Consider the following 11,101-nt stretch of genomic DNA (forward strand, 5'->3'; position numbering starts at 1 on the left):
ATGATTTGGTCCAATATTGCAACAAATATATGGTAGGTCCTTCACAAGAAAAACTCATTTTGGGCACTCTAAAAATAGAAAATGATTTTTTTGTCAAAAGAAAATAAAAACTTTCTTAGGCAACATTGTTTGCCATCCCAAGATGCACCCTTGTGCACAATATGAGATCATTTGAAGAAACTGTGTCATGAATGTGGCCATAAGATTGATCATTTGGCTTGAAAGCCATGCATCTTTACGCATGATAGCTCGTTTCTGAGAACACTTTTTTAAAAAAATTACCGTATTACAAGTTTATTATTTTTCCTGGTAACTTGGTCACATATAATGACACAATGCGAAGGTTTTCCATTTTTTGAATTTTTTTGAATCTTTTATGCTCGTTTCAAAATGCGCTCAAAACGGCGGGCTTGATTGTTCCTAGCTAGTGGTTGAATCTTGAAAACCTTTTTGTGTTTGTCTAATTAAATAGATACTTATGTACCTAGAAATGATTTTTGGAAAAAATAAATAGCAAACTATGAGGTAGCTGCAGTTCAAATTTTACGCGCTTCCTACTAAATCGGCGAAAATTTGTCTTTTTCACGAGAGATGGATCGAAACTTTTGACACCCAACCATTTGGTCAATTGTGCATTATATATGACCTAGTATTTTATAAAAATGATTTGGTCCAATATTGAAACAAATATATGATAGGTCCTTCACAAAAGAAATTCATTTTGGACACTCAAAAAATAGAAAATGAAATTTCCATGCAAAGAAAATGAAAATTTCCTTTGTCAACATTGTTTCTCATTCCAAGATGCAAATTTGTGTAAAATATAATCTCATTTGAACTATTCCAAGATGCAAACTTATGCAAATATTTTTTTTTTAATATCCAGCTCATAAAATAGTTGACATGATTTTAACACATTATTTTTAGTCAACTATGACCAATTTAAATGGTCATAACGTCCTACTACATTCTGATTGGTCCTTGAACATCTCACGCGGATCGTGCATCAAACACCGTTGGATGCTTGCGGATCAAACGGCAGTGTTGAACCCTTCCACACCAACCCTAGCCTGGTCATTTTCCATCCACCCCCTGCCTCCTTTCTTCCCCACATCCATCCAGATCGCTCGAATCACTCGAACCCTTCCAGATCGAGACAGAGTGAGAGCTCGCCGCCACCTCCCTCCGGCATAGCACGCCTCCATCCATGGCATCCTCCATGCCCTCCTCTTCTCACCCCTCCCCTTACCTCACCAGAAGGGAGAGAAGAACCCAAGGGAGGGAGATCCAACGCGATCCAGCATCAGCCTCCGCTGCCTTGGCCTCGCGCCTCACCGGAGCAGCTCTGCCATCGGCCGAAGTCCCGCGGGTCATCGTGTTCCCCCGCTCTTCTTCCTCCCTCTGTTTATCTCTTCCTTTTTTTTCTCTCAAGTCTCAACACCCCTATGTACTTCTCTGTGCAAGGAGGCCTCCATGGACTTCCTCATCGAGCCGTCGCCGGAGTTCCAAGTCCGCTCCGCTCGAAACCATCTTCAACCTCCGTCAGCCCTTGTTCCTCGATGCCCCGCCAAGCACACGCCAAGCCGTCGCCGCGTCGATCTCCACCGCCCAAGTCCGCCGTCCCGCCGCCCGCCGGACCTCCCTGGCTTTCTTCCTTCACTGCATACCATCACTCCTCGAACGCATCAAGTCCCCCTGCATCAAGCACCGCCCTTGCCAAGACACATGGAGTGCACTCACACACGTGGTGTCAAGGGCGTTGACCGCGCCCCTGCCTGGCTAGATCACCAGCGCCTCCCAGCTCGATCCCCTGCTCGACTGCTCGCATGGTTGGGCTCCAACCTCGGCTCAGGTTCCCTTCTCCCCCCTCAGCTCAGGTTTGTTGCATCGCTTCCTTCCTCGCTCGATCTCCACCTCCCAATCCCACGGACCTCGCCCTACCACTTGTTACCGACCTATATCATCCACATGAGAGGTTGCTGCTCTACAGGCTGCACTCCCACTAGGAGAGGGCCACTAATGCTGCTCCTCGGCCTCGTGGCCACGGCCTTGGCCGCTGCTGTTGCGGCGGCCGACGACATCTCGGAGGGCGACACCGATCCGCTCTACAGGTGAGACTTCCTCCCCTAGATTCATCCCTTGTTTAATCTCCTCGTGGTTGGGGTGGTTCCCATCCCTTGCGTGTGGCCTGCTCGACTTCTTGTCTCGGATTATGATTGCCTATTGTGGAACAGTATCGCGGACAAGCAACCGGGTGATACACGTAGAGCTATGTGCTAATAGTACGCAGCTCTCGTCTTATTTCTAGTAGAGTACTATATTCTACCACATGCTGTTGATTGGTGGATTAACATTGATACTAGTACTAGTACTACCGTGGTTTCTAGGGAACTGCAACTGGTTTTGTAGTTAGAGCTGGGAATATCTAGATGCGGTTGAATCCATCCCCCCTGTTTCTCTGTGGTGGGCTTGCAGCCACGCGATAATATTCAGATGTCAAATTCAGTAATATCCAGAATTTCAAATTCAGGAACATTAGCAACAACAAAGAAGCTATTGTATTTGGCTCTACGAAGATGCGCTGATTTTGTTCATACACTTCGAGCTACTGACTTGACTAGCAACCAACCAGCATGCTAGTAGTTACTCATGTTTTCCTTCCCTTTTTTACCAGAGCTTGCTTCGAAGAATGTCAAAGAACTGGCACCATGAAAGAGGATTCTATTAAACATTGTGTTGTGCTGACCGATGACCAGCCTAGTGGTACAGCATGGTACGCGCACGAGCCATTGTACTTGAAGTGGAAGGAGTGGAACTGCAACAGCGAATACTGATACCATTGTATGATGGAAAGAGAGCAGGAAAGGGAAGAGCTTGGACTAGGGCCGGTCAAGTATCATGGCAAATGGCCTCTCAAACGTGCTTCTGTGTTTCAGATACCTCTAGCTCCATGTTAGTCTTTATAACTTTGTGTCTAGTACCACGGTTAAATCACTTTGTTTCTCATGTTCACTTTCTTACATTACTTGCTATTGTTTCATTTCCAGGAGCCTCTTTCTGCAGCTCTATCTGCTCTGACTCTCCTCGTGCAATTCAATGGATGGCTATAGTTTTTCCTCTTGCTTTCTTACAAGCTGCCTCTTAGTCCAGAAACTCATGTGACATACTACGAATACACCGGATTATGGCACATTAATGTGCTCTTGGCCATGAATTTGTGGTTCTGGTGTGCCATGTATTCTACATGGACGGCCTCCTCCTCGGTACCTGCTCCCCACCTCTACCTATTGTTTCTTGCGCCCTATTGTTTTCAATGTCTTGCCTGATTCTATGGCTTGGTGTGGGCGGGCGCAGACACAGAGGGGTTCTACACGGAGGTGCAGGAGAAGATCTCGCGAGGTACGGCAAGGTGTTCGACTGGTCCCTCAAGGCCAATATGATGGGTGAAAAGGCCACCGAGTCGACGCACATCTTCATCAACGAGTGCAGCCTCGCTAGCCTACTCACCCCGGAGCAGTTCCTCGAGGAGCGTGAGGGCATGATGCAGGAGCTCTTCCCCTCCCGCGTCGTCCTGCTTGGTTTGTTTCTCCCCTTCTAATCATACTCTTGAGTGTTTATCTGTAAGTGATGTGTCGAGCTTAGTCACTTGCTAGTTGAGTGGGCAAGTAAATTGCGGGTTTAGTTTCACATGGCTGCTTAACTGTAGGAGCATTATGTATTTGATAGTTCAATTCACTTTGTTAATAATCTGTTAGACGGAAGAAGAGAAGGAATGGAATTTGAGTTGTAGAACATCTTTTAAGTTGATGTAATTAGCTTTCCTACAATTGCTTCAGTTGCTTTTGTGGCTTTCTAACATCTCCATTATAATAGTCTAGATGGATGATGTGCTTGCTTACTTGCTATGCTTGCAATGAACCATGTGGTATATGCTATCCACTCCACACAAGGCCCAAGGGATCAGTATACTGATCAGCAGAACTCTTTTAACAAATTAGTTAATATGTTCCTGGTGTTCGTGCAAAATGAGTTAAGTAGTTTAAATTTGCGGTTACATAGTTTGACCTTCACATTTCTTCATTTTTCTTGACAAGTTGAATATGTCCAGCTGGTCTGAAAACAAAGAAACATTCAGTTCATTTATACTGAATCTTCTAGAAAACCTGAAGGAAATATCTAATACAACTATCTAATTATTCCCCCAACCTTGTAGACTAGTAGATTAGATCTAACTACACAAGTATAGAATGCTCAGATTAGTATGTACTGTTGTACAAGTTTAATGCAGAGTATTTCGGTAGTATTGTTGTACAAGTTTAATGCAGAGTATTTCGGTAGTATTTTGGTATGCACTCCTGAACAAGTTAATGTTGTATTTTGGTATGTACTGATGTACAAGTTTAATGTGGTGTTTTGGTATGTACTGCTGAGTTCATAACCATTTTGTTTTACAACAAGCAGATGATTGCCTTCATTCATGTTTCGACGTGAGCTCTAGGTTGAAGTTGGAAGAAGCAAGGCATGCACGATCTAGGCATGCATGCACGCTCTCTTATCCCTGCTTCTGCTCCTTAGGAGATGTGAATTTCTAGGACTTTTGATGTACTCCCAGCATTTATCTTTTCTCTTATCTCTTTGTTGTTTTGCTAGAAACGTAAATCCTGATGCATGATGATCATGGTTTGTTTTTGTAGATCTGTTATGATGGCGCTTAAAATTTTACATGCCTCGATTCTGATTGAACTTGTTCTTGTAGGTCTTTCCACTTCTATGATCAGTTTAGTTAGAGTTGCACATGTCAAAACACTATATACCAATAACTCCCAGCTAGTGAGAATTTCTTTTGTCACTCCATTAACACATACTGGTTAGTATGTACATGGAATTTGTTGTCAATTTTGTTAGAATGCAACCTTTTGGTAATTCTGGACTTTTCTTTTGCGGTAATGTAATGATGTTAGATGTTTGTTGATTGTTGTATATGGGAAAGATGAATCCTATTGTTTTCTTTTTGATGTACATGCATGCTGATGGTTGACACTCATGAACAGCAAGCAACCATTCTAGTTACTACCTAGGTGTTCAGAGATTGTTGTATTATTTATGTTCTTTTTACTCACAGAGTTATTGTTCGCTCATACTATCGTCACATTGCCTATTTTTCTTGGTCCATACATGTATCTCAAGCATTGTACTTCTGAGTTTGCTTAGGCGGATAGCGAGCAGATCTACTTTGCTGCTTACATTAGTGTTGACATTGCATTGTATGATAGTATTGTATGATAGTGGGCAGATCTACTTTGCTTCTTACGTTAGTGTTGCCATTGCATTTGTTTGGTTCTGGCCTCGGCAGCAGTATACTAATGCTTCAAGATCTATTTATTATTCTGTTCATTATACTAATGCCTCAGCAGTAGTATACTAATGTTTGGTATTCAATTTGCTGCTTATGTTAGTGTTGCTACTGTTATCCATGCCCTCATGCTTCAGGATCGACTCCTAGCTGCCTGTGTATCTGTTTATTATTCTGTTCATTATTCTTTTCCTAGTTGTTCTTTGTTGGAAGATATTGCTTTCATTGGTAGCCATGATAATGATAATTTCCTCTCTTCTACAGGAGCTCTAGGATGAAGAAGTTCGAAGAAGGGAACACTTCATCTTTGTAGCTAGTTTTATGTTCGTGAGCGTTTACTTCATAGATGTTCCTGGGTGTTTCTGGATGTCTGTTTACTTCATAGATGTTCTTGGATGTTCCTGGGTGTTTGCACTTCCTGGGTGTTCTAAATTCCTGGATGATGTGAACTATCACATGATTGTAATATATAATATACTCATTTTGGACGTCATTTGTGAAAATTTGTGTGATTGAAATATTGGAAATATTGATCATTTATTGTTTTTTAGGTGATGATCCTTGTTGATACATAAAAAATGAAACAAATACTATTTGGGCCTTAAAAATGCCACAAATCAAACAATTCAGGAAAAATGAACAAAATCGCTTAAAAATCTATTGTGAAAAGGTGAAGGCCAAGAAAATAAAAAGGCCTAGGCCCAAAAATAGTGAGGCTGAGCTGTTGGGCTTGGCCCATCTACCTAACCAAAATTAATATGAGAAGAAACACAATAGGATGAATTGTTGGGCTCGGCCCATGTAAAGCGTTGAATTGGACCGGGCCAAATCTTATTAACGACCTTTTCAATTGGTCGCAATTTTGCCACGTCGGATCCGACGTGGCCTGGGCAGACAGCTAGTGACCAAAACAAAAGGTCATGAGTTCAACGACCTTTTGTTTTGGTCGTTGCCTTCCATGACCTTCTCACAGAGAAGGTCGGGAATTTAAGTTTACGACTGTCAGCTTTTGACCATCTGTTTTTTGTCACAAAAAGGTCGCAAATGAAAAATAATGACCTTTCAGTGACCAATAGTGATGGTCGCAAGTGGCTTTAAAGAAAAGCGCTTGTTGGGAGACAACCCAATATTTTTCCTTGCTGTTATTCAATAAATAATTTATTTACCCTCCGTTTTGGTTGTGTTTTTTGTGTTTAATTAGTGTTTGTGCCAAGTAGAACCGTTAGGAAGAGTTGGGGAAAGTCTTTTTGATCTTGCTGTAAAAAACAGAAACTTTAGCACTCACGAGAATTACTGCCATTTTTTATTGGAGAGTGATATTTAGTAAATTATTTTTTAAGATGATTAATACATAAATTCCTCACGTCCAGCAATTTATTTTAGAAATTTGGGGGTTCCGGAAGTAGTCGAAACCTACAGATTACTAAAGACTGTTCTGTTTTTGACAGATTCTGTTTTTGTGTGTTGTTTTCTTATTTTGATGAATCTATGGCTAGTAATGGAGTTTATAAACCATAGAAAAGTTGGAATACAATAGGTTTAACACCAATATAAATAAATAATGAGTTCATTACAGTACCTTGAAGTGGTGTTTTGTTTTCTTTCGCTAACGAAGCTCACAAGATTTTCTGTTAAGTTTTGTGTTGTGAAGTTTAAGTTTTCGGTAAAGATTTGATGGATTATGGAACAAGGAGTGGCAAGAGCCTAAGCTTGGGGATGACCAAGGCACCCCCAAGGTAAAATGCAAGGACACCAAAAATCCTAATCTTGGGTATGCCCCAGAAGGCATCCCCTCTTTTGTCTTCGTTCATCGGTAACTTTACTTGGAGCTATATTTTTATTCACCACACGATATGTGTTTTGCTTGGAGCGTCTTGTATGATTTGAGTCTTTGATTTTTATTTTACCACAATCATCCTCTACACACCTTTTGAGAGAGACACACATGAATCGGAATTTATTAGAATACTCTATGTGCTTCACTTATATCTTTTGAACTATATAGTTTTTGCTCTATGTGCTTCACTTATATCTTTTACAGCACGGTGGTGTCTTTATTTTATAGAAATAATTGATCTCTCATGCTTCAATTATATTATTTTGAGAGACCTTTAGAACAGCGTGGTAATTTTCTTTTAGGCATCATAAAAACTTTCATCTAAGTGCATTAAATACTATGGGGAGTTTGATACTTGATAATTGTTTTGAGATATGGAGATGGTGATATTAGAGTCATGCTAGCTGGGTAGTTGTGAATTTGAGAAATACTTGCGTTGAAGTTTGTGATTCCCGTAGCATGCACGTATGGTGAACCGTTATGTGATGAAGTCGGAGCATGATTTATTCATTGATTGCCTTCCTTATGAGTGGCGGTCGGGGACGAGCGATGGTCTTTTCCTACCAATCTATCCCCCTAGGAGCATGTGCGTAGTAATTTGTTTCAAAAACTAATAGATTTTTGCAATAAGTATCTGATTTCTTTATGACTACTGGATTTCCCTTCCACATTTGCTAGCCTCTCTATTACCGCGCACTTTTTGCCGGTATCATACACCCACCATATACCTTCCTCAAAACAGCCACCATACCTACCTATTATGGCATTTCCATAGCCATTACGAGATATGTTGCCATGCAACTTTCCACTGTTCCGTTTGTTATGACATGTTTCATCATTGTCATATTACCATGCATGATCATGTAGTTGACATCGTATTTGTGGCAAAGCCACCGTTCATAATTTTATCTTACATGTCACTCTTGATTCATTGCTCATCCCGGTACACCGCCGGAGGCATTCACATAGAGTCATATTTTGTTCTAAGTATTGAGTTGTAATTCTTGAGTTGTAAGTAAAAAAGAAGTGTGATGATGATCATTATTAGAGCATTGTCCCAATGAAAAAAGGATGATGGAGACTATGATTCCCCCACAAGTCGGGATGAGACTCCGGACAAAAAAAAAGAAAAGAGGCCAAAAGAAAAAAAAGAAGGCCCAAATAAAAAAGAAAAGAAAAAATGAGAGAAAAAGAGAGAAGGGGCAATGTTACTATCCTTTTTTCCAAACTTGTGCTTCAAAGTAGCACCATGATCTTCATGATAGAGAGTCTCCTATGTTGTCACTTTCATAAACTAGTGGGAATTTTACATTATAGAACTTGGTTTGTATATTCCAATGATGGGCTTCCTCAAATTTCCCTAGGTCTTCGTGAGCAAGCAAGTTGGATGCACACCCACTTAGTTTCTTTTGTTGGGTTTTCATACACTTATAGCTCTAGTGCATCCGTTGCATGGCAATCCCTACTCACTCACATTGATATCTATTGATGGGCATCTCCATAGCCCGTTGATACACCTAGTTGATGTGAGACAATCTTCCCTTTTTTGTCTTCTCCACAACCACCATTCTATTCCACCATTGTGATCTATCCATGGCTCACACTCATATATTGCATGAAAATTGAAAAAGTTTGAGAACATCAAAAGTATGAAATAATTGCTTGGCTTGTCATCGGGGTTCTGCATGATTTAATATTTTGTGTGATGAAGATAGAGCATATCTAGACTATATGATTTTGTAGGAATAGCTTTCTTTGGCCATGTTATTTTGAGAAGACATAATTGCTTAGTTAGTATGCTTGAAGTATTTTTATTTCTATGTCAATATTAAACTTTTATCATGAATCTTTCGGATCTGAACATTCATTCCACAATAAAAAAATTACATTGAGAAATATGTTAGGAAGCATTCCACATCAAAAATTCTGTTTTTATCATTTACCTACTCGAGGACGAGGAGGAATTAAGCTTGGGGATGCTTGATACGTCTCCAACATATCTATAATTTTTTATTGTTCCATGCTATTGTATTATCTGTTTTGGATGTTAATGGACTCTATTTTACACTTTTATATTATTTTTGCGACTAACCTATTAACCGGAGGCCCAACCCAAATTGTTTTTTTCCCCTATTTTAGTGTTTCGCAGAAAAGGAATATCAAATGGAGTCCGAACGGAATGAAACCTTCGGGAGCGTTATTTTTTGGAACAAACATGATCCAGGGGACTTGGAGTGGACGTCAAGAAACAATCGAGGAGGCCACGAGGCAGGGGCACGCCCTCCACCCTTGTGGGCCCCTCATTGCTCCATCGACCTACTTCTTCCTCCTATATATATATATCCATATACCCCACAAACATCCAGGAGCACCATGAAACCCTATTTCCACTGCCGCAACCTTCTGTACCCAAGAGATCCCATCTTGGGGCCTTTTCCGGAGCTCCGCCAGAGGGGGCATTGATCACGGAGGGCCTCTACATCAACTCCATGGCCCCTCTGATGATGTGTGAGTAGTTTACTTCATACCTTCGGGTCCATAGCTAGTAGCTAGATGGCTTCTTCTCTCTCTTTGGATCTCAATACAAAGTTCTCGATTCTCTTGGAGATCTATTCGACGTAATCTTCTTTTGCGGTGTTTTGTCGAGATCTGATGAATTGTGGGTTTATGATCAAGTTTATCTATGAACAATATTTGAATCTCCTCTGAATTCTTTTATGTATGATTGGTTTATCTTTGCAAGTCTCTTCGAATTATCAGTTTGGTTTGGCCTACTAGATTGATCTTTCATGCAACGGGAGAAGTTCTTAGCTTTGGGTTCAATCTTGCAGTGCTCGATCCCAGTGACAGAAAGGGAAACGACACGTATTGTATTGTTGCCATCGAGGAGAAAAAGATGGGGTTTACATCATATTGCATGAGTTTATCTCTCTACATCATGTCATCTTGCTTAAGGCGTTACTCTATTCTTATGAACTTAATACTCTAGATGCATGCTGGATAGCGGTCGATGTGTGGAGTAATAGTAGTAGATGCAGGCAGGAGTCGGTCTACTTGTCACGGACGTGATTCCTATATACATGATCATACCTACATATTCTCATAATTATTCACTTTTCTATCAATTGCTCGACAGTAATTTGTTCACCCACAGTAATACTTATGCTATCTTGAGAAAAGCCACTAGTGAAACCTATGGCCCCGGTCTATTCTCCATCATATAAGTTTCCAATCTACTTTATTTTGCAATCTTTACTTTCAATCTATATCATAAAAATACCAAAAATATTTATCTTATTATTATCATCTCTATCAGATCTCACTCTTGCAAGTGGCCGTGAAGGGATTGACAACCCCTTTATCGCGTTGGTTGCGAGGTTCTTATTTGTTTGTGTATGTACAAGGTGACTCGCGAGTGGTCTCCTACCGGATTGATACCTTGGTTCTCAAAAACTGAGGGAAATACTTACGCTACTTTACTACATCACCCTTTCCTCCTCAAGGGAAAACCAACGCAGTGCTCAAGAGGTAGCAGGTAGCTGGAGTTGTAGCGTTGTACATAATCCAGCGCTACTACTAACAGTTTAGTAGTAGCGCTTTATTTTACTGCGCTGCTACTGCTAATGGGACCCACTTAGTAGTAGCACTTTTTCTGGAGAGCGCTACTACTAAGTCCCATAGCAGCAGCATGTTTTGCTAAGCAGCCTACTGCTAGTTGCGGCTGGTGCCACTTTTTCACACCCTCCCCCTCCTCTCCCCCACTTTGCCCTCTCTCCCCCTCCTTTCCCCTCTCCACTCTCCACCATTGTTGCTCTTCTTCTCCCTTCCTCCTACCTCTCTTCTCTCCTCATTAATGGCACCCTCCTCCATAAATGGCCTCTCTCACATCTCTCTCTTTCTCCTACCTCTCT

The 11,101-nt window shown here is 41.1% G+C and overlaps 1 pseudogene; it reads left to right on the plus strand.

The window, feature by feature from the left end:
* Nucleotides 1-1,079: 1,079 nt before the first annotated feature.
* On the plus strand, nt 1,080-5,138 carry LOC119317090 (annotated as a pseudogene).
* The last annotated feature ends 5,963 nt before the right edge of the window (nt 5,139-11,101 follow it).

The sequence above is a fragment of the Triticum dicoccoides genome, chromosome 6A (genome assembly GCF_002162155.2).
Source record: "Triticum dicoccoides isolate Atlit2015 ecotype Zavitan chromosome 6A, WEW_v2.0, whole genome shotgun sequence".
NCBI classification, from domain to species: domain Eukaryota; kingdom Viridiplantae; phylum Streptophyta; class Magnoliopsida; order Poales; family Poaceae; genus Triticum; species Triticum dicoccoides.